The sequence below is a fragment of the Lepidochelys kempii genome, chromosome 1 (assembly GCF_965140285.1).
Source record: "Lepidochelys kempii isolate rLepKem1 chromosome 1, rLepKem1.hap1, whole genome shotgun sequence".
Taxonomy (NCBI): Eukaryota; Metazoa; Chordata; order Testudines; family Cheloniidae; genus Lepidochelys; species Lepidochelys kempii.
The window spans coordinates 196027573-196044233 of record NC_136380.1 but is presented as its reverse complement, the minus strand read 5'-3'; positions in this window follow the sequence as shown (position 1 = coordinate 196044233).

Here is a 16661-nt window from a genome sequence, read left to right as displayed (position 1 = left end):
TCTGCTACTGGAATACTGTGTTCAGTCTGGTATTCACAATTCAAGAAAAATGTTCAAAAATTGGAGAAGGTTCAGAGAAGAGCTGTGAGAATGATTAAATGATTAGAAAACCTGCCTTATAGTCAGAGACTCGAGGAGCTCAATCTGTTTAGTTTAACAAAGAGAAAGTGAAAGGGTGAATTTTATTACAAGCTAAAAGTACCTATAAAAGGAACAAATATTTAATAAAGGGCTCTTCAGTCTAGCAGAGAAAGGTGTAACATGATCCAATGGCTGGAAGTTGAAGCTAGACAAATTCAGACTGGAAATAAGGTGTACATTTTTAACAGTGAGGATAATTAACCATTGGAAGAATTTACTGACAATTTTTAAATCAAGATGGGATGTTTTTCTAAAAGCTATGCTCTAGGAATTATTTTGGGGAAGTTCTATGGCCTGTTATACAGATAATCTAGATAATCTCAGTGGTCTTTTCTGGCCTTGGATACCTATGAATGACATCTACATGGGGAATAGAAAGGGATAGCATGATCACAGGTCTGGGGCTAAGAATGTGTGAATTCTAGTAATGGCTCTGGTGCTGACTCTCTGTTTTCTTAGGCTAATCACAGAACCTTGTAATAAAATCAGGCTTCCTCATCTGTAAAATGACAATAATATAACTCTCCTATATCCCAGGACCATTGTGAGGCAAAGTGATTTGAAGTTGAACAGGCCTATATTAAGTGTCAAGTAGGGGAGAGCCCTAGGTACAGAATTAATTTGGATCCAGCTCTCAAGGCCTCTCAAGTCTACGGCTATTTTGGATATGGGACTTTGGCCCATTACAGAAATGGTGAAATCTGGATCCAGATTCTAGTCGCTTTCCCACTAAAGTTTGTGGGATTTAGGATCGAGGGTTTGGGTTTTGGTCCATCTTTAAATGTTATTAGTATTAGCTACTATAGATTGCAAGTAGTAAGCAGTCAAGTCAGTCTTTGTTCTAGTTAAATTCAATCATGGTTGTTTTGGCAACTTTGAGAAATCTAAAAAGACTCTAAATTGCACCAGCAAAGTCATATGAGAAGAGAATGCAAAATTCCAGACTGAGAACCATAAAGCCTTTATCTAGCTTTATTCATTCCCTACTCTTTTTTTGCTTTCTCCCCTCATATACTCTTGGTGTATATTAAATGCTGTGTAATGGATTCATTGTGTCCTATGTAACTCAATAATAAGGATAAATTATCTTTGTCCTTTTCTAAAAGGACTTGTTAAAGGATTCACGACTCCTTTGATTAAATTAAACAGCAGGGAAACTTGAGTCGCTTGGCTAGTGCCTCACCTGTAGGCATAATTACAGTTAATAAAGATTTACTCAGGAAGGTTTCTAGTGCCTGGATTGTGTTCCATCTGCCAAATGAGTTTATTAATCTCCTCATAAGAATGTAGGAAAGAAGAGAACAATAAAAGAAAATACGCATTAAGGACCTTCTTCCTTTCCCTACATTTCTTCCTATTCCACCCTTGTGTAGAGTAACTCACTGTGCTCTAGTTACTAATGGATAAATTGCAGATGCTTCAGAAGTTTGGCGATGTTCCATAAAATTTAGGTGCATAGGGAAATGTTGAATTCCCCTTTGTCACCCTGTTCTTCCATATCCCTCATCCTTATCTGGCCTGCAGAGATAGAAAGTTAGGTCCCTTTCCTAAACCTTCCCTTTCCCCGACAGATTCTCTCTGATTCCCTCTCACTGACACCATGTTTAGTGTAATCCATCAGTCTGTGGTTTTAACAGGCCTGATCCTGGCCCCCTTGTGCTGCCAGCCAGAAAGCTGCTCTAAGCAGGGAGAATCCATGTCTGGCAGAGAACTGGTGTAGCTCTATACCACTCCCTCCCACCCTGCTTGGCATAAGGGGCATGTTAGGGGTGGAAGGGTATGGTCAGAACATGGTAATGCTTCAGTTATCCCTTCTGAGTAGCTGATGTAATTTGGAGCAGCCCCAATGCTGCTCCAAACTATGCTGAGAGTGGAGAAGGGGAAAAACTGTCCACTGGATCAGGGATCTGTTCCTTGCAGTCCTCCTTCCCGCAGCAACACCTAGTGTTTACTAGGCACATCTTGAGGATTCAGCAAATGGACCCAGCTGCTGTTTTCAAATCTCACATACCCTGTGTCTGCCTGTATCGGAGGTGCCCAAGGATAGATTGTTCTCACTGAACCTAGGGAACCTCTTCAGCTTGCATAATTTGAAGATAAGAATCATCCTGGCAGGTTTTCTGTGCCAGGTGGCTTAAAACAAAAATTGAGGGAGCATTTTAGAGTTTGGAGAGAGGAAGATGGGATATTCAATGGAATTGATCCAAATAGAAACATCTGTCTAGATTCAGTTTAGTTTGGTCCAAACCTGGATTTAAGCTTGCTCTTATTCTTTGCTGGAACAAGCTATTCTTTATCTGTGAATGTATCTGCAGTGAGGAACTTGAATTCTGAAACTTGATTGTCACCATCATCTTCAATCCTTTTGTAAGGAAAATAGGTGAGATCCTTGCTTCTTTTCTTTGGAGGGCTTTCTTTGTTTTGTTGGAGTTTCTGATTAACAATTCTCATCGAGATGTTCATATACATAAATCAGCAGGGTCAATTACAACTAGATCTAAATGCTGTTCCTGCAGCCGCTTAAGTTTGTAAGATGCAGTTAAAATACCAAGCTTCCCCGCACCGCAAAAACAAAAATAATATGTCGACTGTCAAGTATAAAATTTGGTGTCCTACATGAAATGAGTTTGGTGGTCTCAGCCTATTTCCCACATTTTACATCACTAAGAAACATTTTTACAACTGGTTATTCTGAACACATTTGATAGTTGTCTCAGCTGAGAAGCAGATGACTGAGTGAGCCAGAGACAGTCAGACCCTCATTCCTAACAGCGGCCCCTGTGGGTCTGGTTGAGGGACAATAGTGGAGCAGAATAAGGAGACTTGTTCTGTACCCATGCTGTACCCAATCTGAGGATAAACAGAGAGCTTCAGACTCCAGGGCTGCCAGTTCTTGCTTTCCATGTCCTCTCTCCTTTGCCTCAGATCTAGTCTCCCTACTATGTTCTCCTACTCCTTCCTACAACCCCTCTCCTTCCTAATTCTCCCCATGTGTCTATTCCTCAATCCTCCCTCCATACCCTATTCTGAAGCTGGGAAAAATGACTCCATGACACAATGCCCTGTGCCCCAGTCCTGTACCCGCAGGTCACGTCATTTCTGGTCACATGCTCCCCCTACCAATGCCCCCCCCCAATCCATGCTCCTTTTAAGATTCCAGCCCCGTACGTTTCTCACATTGTCCTTCCCGCAAATCCATGCTCCACCAAACTTCTGGCTGAGCCCCATATTTGGAGTCGCTTTAAGGTTAGCTGACACCTGTAAGTGTTCATTATATCCTTAGAACAGCTAGTATCTTTGTACCCTTTCCCTTAAAATTTTAAAAGTTCAAAAGTAAAGTTTTGAGGCCAAGCTTATGTTAGAGACCTCATGCACCAAAGCAGCATGAGCCAAAGCATGAACTACACCTACATTTTCAATAAGCCATAACAACTTTTAAATCCTCCCCCTGATTTTTACCAAACCTCCCAGAAGAATTCCACCCTGGGGCATGTAAAAAAATCTCCAGAAGATCAGTGTCTTCTTGGAGATGTTGGGGGTAGAGGTTTGAAATCAAGCTTATAATGAGGAGCAAACCTTCAGGGGTGTAGTATGTTAGGGAAGCAGTATGAGGAAGCTCACGTTAACATTGCATGTGCCGTATCTGTTCAGGGGGTAAATAAAAGGCTTCAGGCTCCAGGGCTGTCAGTCAAGTGCTAAATTCACTATAGAAATACATTCTTTTAAGCAAGACTTCCAATTGATAAGGCTTACTTCTTACTCAAAATTACAGACATACCTCTACACAACCAGATAACATTAGAAGATTCTTTCTGACAGATGGCTCGGGAAGTGTTTGCCTGCTCCCTTCCCCCACACCTAGCTAATTCCAAGTATCTCAAAAAACCAGTTTCTGAGAAAACAGAAATATTTTGCAATCATGGGTGGGCTGTACATGTCATATGAGGAAGCAGGGTCTATTGGTTAAAGCACATGACTGGCTATCAAAAGGACTTGTCAAGCAAACTGTTCATCTGTGCTGTGCTACATGACAGCTGCAGATTGTATATGTCAATATTTTGTGATTTTTTGGGAGCACTATTTTATTAATTCTTTCCTAATTGGAAAAAAACCAGTGAGTTCCATTAATTTGAATTGTACTATCCAGGGTATGCTAAAATAACCAGAAACAAATAAGCACCTAGAATATATGCTATAAACCTGCCCAGGCTTTCAGAAAATCGGAAACAGAACCTCACAGAGGTACCTACAGAACTGTTATTCTAGATTACGCATGAGTAAAAGCTGGTGTTAACAGGTGCTCTTGTAGTGCACTCCATCCAGTTTGTTCAAATGGCCATGTTAAGTTCGTGCTGCATTTGAGTTTGGGAGCTGGCGAGGAATATTCATTGGACGTAAATAGAGTGATGCTTTAAAAAAGTAATTTTGACTTATGCAAACCCCGGGGGCTTGAGTCCCTAGAGAATGGGTGGATTAATTAGCCCAGATATCAGCCTGTGACTCAGAGAATGGTTAGCCACGGTGTTAGACGGGATGGACAAATATGAGCTGATATGACAGCCTTTCCTTGGATCCAGCCAAAAGACATATTTTTGTGGATGTGTTTATTTAATGATGGTGAAAGGTGCCTGTCTCTCCCCCCCGCACCCATTGTCACAAAACTCTTTCCCTTGTGCCCCCATGTCACCTCCAACCCACATTCCCCAACATCTGGGTCCTTACTGCCACCAGCTGCCTCCAACACTTGTAGCTTCACCACTCAACCCTGAGAACTACGACCCTTACCCACTGCACTCAACCCCCATCACCATGCAGTATCGCCATCCTGAAGTGCAGCACTCATTGCACAGCACTCCAGACAGGACATACACAAATCTGTGATTGTACCATTCCCCACCTCCTTGCCCTTTCTGTTTCCCAAGCAGTTGTGTTTCTTTTCAATAAATGGATTTTTTGGCTTTGAAAACATTCTTTATTATTACATAAAGTAAAAGATATCTTAGCCCACGAAAGAAACAGGCACTGCAAATCAGCGTACCAAACACAGATTCCTACTAACATTGGAACCACTGCACTTCACTCCCGTGCAGGGCACCAGATATTACTTCAAATTGCTTCCGCAAGGCATCCCTAATTCTTGCAGCCCCGTGCTGGGCCCCTCCAATAGCCCTGCTCTCTGGCTGTTCAAATTCAGTCTCCAGGTGTTGAACCTCCGAGTTCCATGCCTGAGTTAATCTTTCACCCTTCCCAAAGGTTATGGAGACTACAACACACAGATAACCATGGGGATGCTGTCATCGGCCAGGTCCAGCTTCCCATACAGAGAGCACCAGTGGCCCTTTAAATGGACAAAAACACACTCCACGGTGGAGTCATTCTACAGTGGCTCAGCCTGTTGTTGAACTGCTCCTTGCTGCTGTCAAGGCTCCCTGTGTAGGGTTTCATGAGCCATAGCATTAAAGGGTAAGCAGGGTCTCCAAGGATCACAATGGGTATTTCAACTTCCCCTACGGTGATCTTCTGGTCTGGGAAAAAAGTCCCGGCTTGCAGATTCCTGAACAGGACAGTGTTCTGAAAGATATGTGTGTCATGCACCTTTCCAGGCCAGCCTGCGTTAATGCCAATGAAATGCCCATGGTGATCCACAAGTGCCTGGAGAACCATAGAGAAATACCCCTTCCAATTAACATACTTGGAGGCTAGGTGGGCTGGTCCCAGAATTAGAATATGCATGCCCTCTATCACCCCTCTGCAGTTAGGGAAACCCATTTGTGCAAAGCCAGCCACAATGTCATGCACATTACCCAGAGTCACAGTTCTTCTGAGCAGGATGCGCTTAATAGCCCTGCAAACTTGCATCAACACAATTCCAACGGTAAACTTCCAAGGAGTAATCAAGGAGTAACTCCTTTTAAGTAAATGGAGAGAAGTTCTACTGGTTTAAAAACCATTGAGATTTGCATCAGCTCTAAATTTCTAGTGCCTTTGAAATGCTAAAAGAGCATGATTTTGTGGGGCTTCATCCCCAATATTTCAGTCAACCAGAGATAATGTCCAGCAAGCGGTTTCACCAACACTGTAAGACATAAAATAACTTTAATAAGCACACAAACACAATTCAGCCTTGTTGGAAAGGAGTCTAGATACCTTAAACAAAACCCCACTTTCTTCCTCTTTCCCCTATTATAAACTAACCACATTTCTTACTTACTTTAGGCAGTCCCCCGACCCAGGGACCCTTTGGTGACAGCCTTCCTGCCTGCCTTCTCTCCCTTTGTCTGTCTCTCTCCCTGGGCCGTTTCCCCTTCGGCCCCTTTGCACCAGCTAGGCCCTTTTTCTCAGGGCCCGCAGCCCGGCAGGTACCAGGCAGGAGTTCCCTTCAGCTCCCCCTCCCCCTGCCCTCGTCTCGTCTCGTCTCGTCTCGTCTCGTCTCACAGGAGACAGACCTTCACCCTCTGACAGCATAGGAGAACCTGCCTGCTCCCTTCCTGGGCAGCCTTTATATAGGGCCTAGCCTAGCCCTGATTGGCTGGCTGTAATACTGGCCCTGATTGGCTCTCTAACAGGCCCTCCCTGATTGGCTGCCGCCTTGTGCAGCCACTCTGGCCTGTTGTAGCCCAATCTGGCATGGGGATGGGGCACCTCCCCACCACACACTGGAATAAAGATGTTACAGCTACATCCACCAAAAATCCTGGCTGTCTATTTCAAAATCAGCTAAGATTTTATCTGTTTCCTCAGCACATTTGGAAATCCAATATACATTTAACTATCATTCACATCTCGTGCCAAGACTGTTGTTTCATATGGGGTTGACTCTTATCTGATACCTGCAGGCATAACTGCAACGCTGCTGGAGATTTTCTTCGTATATGGCAATGTGCCCTAGAATTATTTCTGACTGGCTAGCTAGCTTTCAACAAACTGAACAGATAGCAGGCTATTTGAGAGGCTCAAATGGTTCTACTAAGTATTCAGTTTATAGATCACGATACTATTCAGAATGCCCTGACACTCATTCAGTTCTTGTTACTGACAGCTAGGTTAGTATTAGCAGGCATCTGGAAGTGTATGCAGACCAATCAAAATTAAAGGAGCACTAGCAACTGGAAATATAGTCAGTTAAAAATTGTGTTAAACATATTTTCAGGTACTTCACCTGCCCCTAAGCTCCTCAGATAATGTTTTACAATCACATTTCCCTGTTTAAAGAAAGTTTCCTTTCCTCTATTGCTGTATAAAAGACCCACACACAAACAACAAGGGAAGTTGACTAACTAAATTATTTTGTATTTTGGAAGTGGTGAAACCGAGTATTATTATTTCTTTAGATTTAAATGGTTATAAAAAAATGACTGTGCAAAAACTTCTAAAAATAATTATACAATATGATGTCAATGGCATAAAGTAAATAAACTGGAAACTCCCCTCCCCCCAAAAGTAGGGTTTTTTGTTCCAATCCCTTTCAGTTATGGTAATCTTAAATTTTACTTATAACAATAGTGGGTTACAAAAATTCAGACAGAGGTGTGTGTGTGTTTTGGTTTTTTTAAGTTGGCATTGGCTCCTTAAGCAGTTGGTTCCGTAAAAACTGGAACATTTTTATTGGAGGGGTGGAGACTAGTTTAATTTAAAAGAGGGAATTTACAGAATTACCCTACACTGTGGTAATCTCCTTTTTGACCATGTTGAGAAGACTCAGGGAATCCAAGAAACCCACCTTACTCTCCTTTTAGTCTGATATAGAAGTTTGTCTTGTTTTATTTAGACATATTCGTTTTCATTGTATGTAATTAGGGTCAAGAGTATTACTATCTCCCAGGCACCCACAGTTTATTTTGACTAATTTAATTGTACATTGTAAAGGAATAGTTGTCTTTTGTATGCACTTGTTAAGGTTGTGGAAGGATATATATATATAATAAGAATACCTGTGGTTTCTCAGTTACTGGTGGTTGCTATGCTTATCTAGGTTTAGTCCTTTAGATTTTTCTTTTGTTTATTTGCTGAATTTCTTTAGTCGTTGTTATGTCTGAAATTATTTCTTCTCTTGTACTTAATTGGTACTGCCTCTCAGAATGTTTGAAAAGAAAACATCCACTTGTGCTCTGAGCTTCTGAACTGGTTTCTGCAGGAATGATCCAGCAACTACTATATCTGTCAGAATGAATACTGACTGTGTAAGTGGTTTTATTGTTTAATTTTGGAGGTAGCTAATTTTTGTGGTATTTTTGGTTTTCCAAAAGTATTAGTATGTTTTAATGCCTTTATTTCAGTATCTGCATATAGGGTCCCATCCAAAGCTCACTCCAATCTGTAGGAGTCTTTCTGTTGACTTCTGTAGGTTTTTGAAGAGACTCTTGTTTTGTGCTGTATTTCACTAGAAAGTTCTGATTCTGAGATATCCAAGAGTGCAAGCATGAGCTACGATTCCATTTTGTTGACCTGATGTCTCTGACGTAGACACACAGCAACACACGTATTTTAAAACAAAATAAAAATACTCCTCTGAACATGCTTCTCCCCCTGGGGAGGGGATGAGAGTGCAAACAACATGTGACAGGTGTTAAGACAGATGTGACTTACATCATTACTTGAAGGTGCTCAGAGACTATAGTGATAAGCACAGTATAAGAACCAATATTGGCTAGAACAGTGGCTTTCAACCTTTTCAGGCTACTGTACCCTCAAGTTTCACCTGACTTAAAAACTACTTGCTTACAAAATCAGACATAAAAACATAAAAGTGTCACAGCACATTGTTACTGACAAATTGCTTACTTACCTATTTTTAACCATATAATTCTAAAATAAATTAATTGGAATATAAATATTGTACTTACATTTCAGTGTATAGTGTATCGAGCAGTATAAACAAGTCATATGAAATCTTAGTTTGTACTGACTTCACTATTGCTTTTTGTTGCCTGTTGTAAAACTAGGCAAATATCTAGATGAGTTGATGTATCCCTTGGAAGACCTCTGTGTACCCCCAGGGGTATGTGTAGCCCTGATTGAGAACCACAGGGCTAGAATATCAGGATGTAACTTGCCTACGTTTTTGTGAGGAATAAACTCAAACAGTGCTAGAGCTGTAGCCCTATTGAGCTGGTGAGTTCCCATTCCTATGATTTATCCTGTCCCTCTACCATATTGATAGTAAAAGGTTACACTGTGTGACTCCTGTGTGACTTTCCCACTATACCCAAAATTCTCTCAGGCTGACCCACCAGGAAATGGGGACCTTAAGGCTGCAACAGTAGGGTGGATGAGAGAGTTGCAGTGGTTCTGTTAAGAAATATGGCTGAGCAGGGTGAGGTATTAGGTATCAGAATTCAAACTAATCTTGACAAATTGGAGAATTTGTCAGAAATCAACAAGATGAAATTCAATAAAGACAAGTGCAAAGTACTTCACTCATGAAGGAAAAATCAAATGCACAACTACAAAATGGGGAATAACTGGGTAGGCAGTAGTATTGCTGAAAAAAAATCTGGGGGGTTATAGTGGATCATAAATTGAATATAAGTCAGCAATGGGATGCAGTTCCGAAAAAAGGTAAATATCATTCTGTGGTGTGTTAACAGGAGTGTTATGTGTAAGATATGGGAGGGAATTGTCCCGCTCTACTTGTCACTGGCTAGGCCTCAGCTGTAGTTCTGTGTCCTGTTCTGAGCGACACACTTTAGGAAAGATTTGGACAAATTGGAGAGAGTCGAGGGGACAGCAACAAAAATGATAAAAGGTTTAGAAAACCTGACCTATGAGGAAACATTATAAAAACTGCATAGTCTTGAAAAAAGAAGACTGAGGGGGAACCTGATAACAATCTTCAAATATGTTAAGGGCGGTTATGAAGAGGACTGTGATCAATTGTTCTCCATGTCTACTGAAGGTAGGACAAGAAGTAATGGGTGTAATCTGCGGCAAGGAACATTTAGGTTAGATATTAAGAAAAACTTTCTAACTATAAGGATAGTTAAGCTCTAGACCAGTGGTTCTCAAAGCTGGTCCACCGCTGGTCCTGTGGGAAGCGGCGCGGGCCAAGGGACTGGCTGGCCACCCTTCCCGCGCCCCCAATGGCCTGGAGCGGTGAACTGCGGCCACTGGGAGCCACGATTGGCCAAATCTGCTGACGCGGCAGGTAAACAAACTGGTCTGGCCCACCAAGGGCTTTCCCTGAACAAACGGTGGACCAGCTTTGAGAACCACTGGTCTAGACTTCCAAAGAAGGTTGTGAAATCGCCATCATTGGAGGTTTTTAAGAAGAGGTGGGACAAATACCTGTCAGGGGTGATCTAGGTTTACTTGCTCCTGCCTCAGTGCAGGGCACTGGATTTGATGACTACTTGAGGTCCCTTCCAGGCTTATGTTTCTATGATTCTCTAAAAGTGAGCTTACCATGCTTTTTTGTGAACGCATGAGAACATATTCAGCAGAGGCATTAGCCCTTAATGTTGGTACATACCGAAGAAACAGAAGGGATTACATTTTTGCTGCATCAACCAATTGTTCTTTGATAATGTAGTTACTTACAACTGTTATCTCAAGTTTTTATTACACTTCACTTATCTGATACTGTATATAAAATACAAGAATTAGCCGCCGCCAGGTCTTTGGAGTATACCAAATTTTTTTCTGTCTTTTTTTTTTAATACATGAAAAGGTGGCTTATTAGTACCAAATAAAATTAACCTACTGATTTGGAGATTTTTGAACTCTCTCTCATTATCAAACACTTTTTTATGAGAAAAACAAAATTTACAATCCATTTTGTAGTTTAAAAAAGATCAGAACTCATAATTGACATACACCTGATATAATGGAGATTATGGTGGTACACACAGGTACCTCCAGCTGCAGTAAGTAGGTGTGATTGGGGTTCTAGCCAGCTCTCATTTTGAATCTGACAATCTTTGGAATGAAAATGAGAAGTTAGAAATATTGACTCTAAAATGTAAATGTTTAATGTGTCCAATTTAGGGCTTGCTTTCAGTCATAGAATCAAGGGAGTCTTTCCACTTTGGATCAGGACCTAATGTAAGCTTCTTAGGGCAAGTACTAGGGATCCCCCCATGTTTCCAGAGTATCAAACACACCAAAATATGTTTAAAATTAGAGATGAGGTCAAATGGAAACTAAATATCCCTACACTTTCGAAAAGTTTGCATTTGGATGTAAATCGTGCACCTCAGGCCTCTTTCTTTTTATTAATAGACAAAAATTTCGCTACCTCATGGCTAAGGTTCCTCCTAGGTATGTAAATAAGGGAAAGTTCGTTAGGAAAAAATTAAGTGTTAAAACATGGATATAAAGCGGAGGTGGAAAAATATTCACACGCAGAGCTCTCTTAAATAATTGTTCACTTGTGAAAGATCACATTGCATATGGCAACTCCCACCTCCAATAACTCTGTACCCATCTAGCCAACCAGCATCCGTGTACTAATGACAATTAGAAAACCTAGTTAACACTTTGCCCCCAAACTTTTGCTCATTACTGAACTTTCGCTCATCACTGAACTTCCTGGGTGCAGCACAAGGGCTAAAATGTTGTGAGAAAGAGACTGTACTAACACTATTTTCAGAATGTCAAAATCAGTCATAATAATTAATAACAATTAATTAATACTTACACTTATAGAGCACTTTACAACTTCAAAATTCTGTACAAACATTAACTGCTTAGGGTTATGTCCTAGCCCCATTGAAGTCACTAGGAGTTTTGCCATTGACTTCAGTGAGCCAGTCTGTCACCCTTAATCTTCACAACACCCCTTTCAGGTAGAGTAAGTATTTTTACGCTCATTTTACAGATGAACAAGCAGCAACAGATAAGGTTAAGTGACCTGACCTGGGCACTGTAGGTAGGTCTACTGTTTGATTGTGGTGTAGACATTTGAGCTCCAGACGAGCCTTGGGACCCTCCCCCCTTATGGGGTCCCAGAGTCTGGGCTCCAGCCCGAGCATCTACACAGCAGTTTTATAGCCTTGCAACCTGAGCCCTGTGAACCTGAGTCAGCTGACCTGGGCCAGCTGCAGGTGTCTAAATGCAATGTAGACATACCCTATATGAACAAGTAGAAACAGACTCTTCCCCAGAGAGTTCACAATCCTGCAAGCAAAAATCCCACTGAAGTCACTGGGAGTGTTTTCCCCGTGACTGCGGGCCCAAGCCCATAATGTCTATATCAGACATGCCAAACCTGCAAAGAAAATGCAGAAATTGGGCTTGGTTTTGGCTTAATTGGCTTGTGAGTTGCTTGTTGACTAGTTTTTGGCTTGTAGCCTGTTGCTTGTTGCTTCTTTTTTTTGATCAGCTCCCAGCAAGCAGGGGTAAGGGGGGGCAAGCAGGGGCAAGGGAGGGAGAGAGTCCAGGGTGCACAGCGGGCCCACCACAGTCCCAGACTGCACACCAGGGGATCTAGTCACATGGAGTGTTGTGGTTCTTAGGCATTGGCTTGTTTTGGCCTTGTTTTGAAATGGGATTAGCTTGATTTTTGGCTTATTGTGAAAGTCGGGGTGCTTATTTGCTGTGTGAAAGTTGGCAACTGTGGTCTATATGTGTTATTTTCCCCCACATTTATAAATTACCAAACAAGTCAAACATTAAAAGAAAAGAGTTATCTTCCTGAAGTCAGATGAGCACTGCGGTCCCAGTGTTGATTTCAGTAAGATGATATCTGATATCTCCATGTGAACAGAAGCATAAAATCCTTTCATGGGATTAAATAGCACCCATCTGTAAGTAGCATTATGTTTATTAGATTTTGCTCAGTTAATACATTTTTGCCACTGTATCCTATTGGTTACTATGGAGTGGAAAATGTGCTGATTCAACACCAATTCACATAATGTTTGTTATATTTCCTCATATTGTAATTGGCCAAAGAATTAAGTTATGCTTGCCATAGCACTGCAACGGGGTATAAAACAAAATTGTCTCAGAATTCAACATTAAGGATGCAGGGAAATAGCTATGAAATGAGGCTTCTTTCAATAGTATTTGCCTACCTACTGCAACACAAAGTCCTCCTAAAACTTACTGCATTTTGAGGTATGATGGTGGCAACTGAAAGGCGAAACGGATAATTTCAGTTCCAAAGCAGGTCTGTCTCAGAAATGGGAATCTTGCAGATGACAAAGCCAGTCTCATGATGGTAGGGGCAAAAGTAGAGCGGAGGGGGATAATTCCGGTAGATGGGACCCGATTTCCAATAGAGGTAGAGGTGGGTCATTCCACATGTGCTGAGGTCACTTCAGGGGAAGAGATTACAGATGTGAGGCATGGAGAGACTCTGTGAAAGGAGCCTTGATCATTAGAAATATTGGTACCTGGATCTATTCTGACAGTGAAAATTATAGAAAGAACGAACCTCAGAGTAGAACTCGGTGAAACTCTGGATTTCTGGTTTGTGGGAAATTTCAATATTTTGACATTTCCAGCAAACAGAAAATTCCAAAACATTTTCATTTTGGAAACACTGACACCTGGTATTAAAGGAAATATGCTCTCCTGGACCCCAGCATCTGCTAACTGAAACTGAGAAGAATTATGTCAGTTTTAGTCAGCCACTGCCAGGCTTCCCAGGGTTTGTGGCCCCAGGGCAGCCCCTCCATGTGGACTTTCAGGGTCAGGTACCATGGGCTTCCAGAAGCCCAGGCCAGCTGGTTTCCAGAGCTGCTTGTTTGGGAGTCAGACAGAATGGGGAGCAAGCTGTCCTGGGAGTCTGGAAGCCCTGGGGAACCCAGCCTTAGAGCAGTCCTCATGGTGGGACTGCCCTAGAGCCAAAGATCCTGGAAATCCAGACTTCCCAGCAGTCCACCAGGAATCCAGGCAGAGCCCCTTTGGAATCATGCCTGTGATTCAGTGAAAGTCCATTGAACCCAGGATGTTTCTAGAAAACATTTTTTTTGTTTGATGAATCAGCATTTTCATTGGAGAGCTTTGACAGAAAATCCCTGACCCGCTCTACTGCTCAGTTCTCCCAATCTCTGAATTTCCCACTGTGTGCTAGCCACCTTCTGTGTGTTCACCAATGAGACCTGAAGAGCTTTACTTTTGTGCATTACACAGTGTCAAGCTCATTATTCGGGCTAAATAAATAATAGATGGTATTAGTAATATGCCGGTGAGCTTTGGAACCTGCACATTTGGACATTTGTCTGTCATTTGTAATGATAAATACCATAGTGCTAGCTGAACCTTAAAAGTTTCAGATCTCAAAAGTTTTCAGATTTCAAAGACTGGGGTGCTTATATCCAAAACTTATCTGCATCTTGAAACTGCAAAAGCCAAGATAGAAAATCTCTCAAGAATAGATGCTCTTAAGATTTCCTGTAGTCATGCTTCAATGTAGGCCGGAACCAATAAGAGCAAAGGCAGGATTACATTAAAAAATTTTAACTAAACATTTCAGAATTTTAACAAATTTTTGGATCGAGTTTGGTTCTAGAAATAGGCTATGTTCAGGAGAGTTCTTATGTTTTCTGCAGATCTTCTCCTGATCTTCTTCACAGATATGCATTATGTATCACTTGCTACTTGTTTGTTTTTCCTTACAAAAATTTACATGTATACAGGATTCAGCTGGGACTAGGAGAATCTGGGAATATTCTCACATACAAATTGATCAGACTCTAGACCTGGGGAAACTGGGAAAACATTTTTTTAAAGTTATTTCTCATTTTCTTTTGCCTTTTATAATAAGTGAGGTGGCTAAGAAATACCTGTCACTGTACCGAGGCAACAATAACTCACATTCCTGCTGGAAGTCCTGCCTAGCAAAATTCCAGCATACAGTCAGGTGTACTTCATAAACAAGGATCTCTTCACGAGTGGCTGATATGCATTACCATCTGAAGGCTGCCTAGTAGTTTGTGTAAAGTTAGTTCTTGGTCTCAGTCCCATCTAAGCCATCCACCAACTGGCATTTGAGAGTTTCGAATACCTCAAACCCCATAATATTACTTCTGTGTGAAGCAGCGCAGGCAGGTTCACTGTTATATAGGGGAAAAGACTACAGTTAAAGTCAGAGCTCTGCTATAGGCCAGCAGTTGCACCACGGGTGTGTTCAGGGGCAATGTTACCTGTAGGCACTGCAACAAAGAAGAGAGACTTCGGCACCAGCATCTACTAAAAGTAGGCTGGTAATATGTGCTAGTTGGCAGTGAGTGAACGCATGTTATGTGGTATTTATGATATTAACAAAGGATTTGTAGCCTTCCCTGGCTCATCTTTGCCACTGGTGTCTCAAGCAGGGTTACCAGTGATCTTAAGTGATCCAGCAGACACTTTGGTCTTTTGGGGCCTGATCCAAAGCCTATTGAAGTGACTCCAATCAATTCTGATGATCTTTGGATCCGGCCATGGATCTTAACATCATGATTTCTGCGGTTGTGGCAGGTAGGGGCTAAGTGAATCTCTTTCATTATTTATTTCCTCCCCAGGAGTCATTTCTGTAATAGGTGTGATAGTAAGGCAGGATACTGCAAGGCAGTATCAGTCCCGTTATTAGATTTGTGTGGTAGGAACTCCAGGGAAAATGTCGTCTATTGCCTGCAGTGAAGTAAAGTACTTTTGCCCTGGAGCATGGCATCCAACTCTACTGCCATGTCAGCCACCCACTTCTAGTTCATCATTTTTATTTATTGTATTATAGTAGTGCCTCGTTATTTATTGTTTGGCGTATGCATTCCGGTCAAGCCAAGCCACGGCGTTCTGATCAACAATGTTCAAGGCACAAAGACCTCCAGGACGTTGAATCATTTTGCAGTCCTTAAAACTATTCGTCACAGTTTGTGGCTGCCCTCATTGACATAGTGGACTGTCTCTAAAATGCCACCAAAATTCTGCTGCAGCACATATGCAATATCTGGTGTGAAACAAATTTAGAAAGCTCTATTGCCTTCACGGTAAATCAAACCTGGGTTGAGGTTGAGTGGGGTCAGAGACAAGATAATTATTTGTCACTTTCTCTGTGGACCATGTAGCTCACCATGTGTCCTCTACCATAAATCCCTCACCTGGTAAACTTGTCCACAACGGGAGACGTGAAGGCAGACGATCATGTGGTGAATTAAACAAGACTAACGGTAGATGTGGTGTATCGCTCAGTTTCGTCATGAGTTTTGCTACGATTTCCTCTCTGCAAATACTGCACAGAGCAATATTGTAGTGCCAGTGACCCCAACAAAGAGATTTGGGGCTTATTGTTTTGGGTACTATACATATAGCAACAGAGCATCCCTTCCTCAAACACCTTCCCATTGATATAATATTATATATATATATATATATATATATATAGTAATCTAAGCTATTATTTATTAAATGGTTCAGATAAACAAACTGTGGGGGAGGTGAAGTGACTCAGCCAAGGTCACAGAGCAGGTCAGTATCAGATTCAGGAACAGAAGCCAGATCTCATGATTACTCCTAACCCAGTGTCCTGTCTTTGAGACCATGCAATCAATGCAAATCCCATAGGCATTGATCATGGATAGGGCTCTGTAACTTCC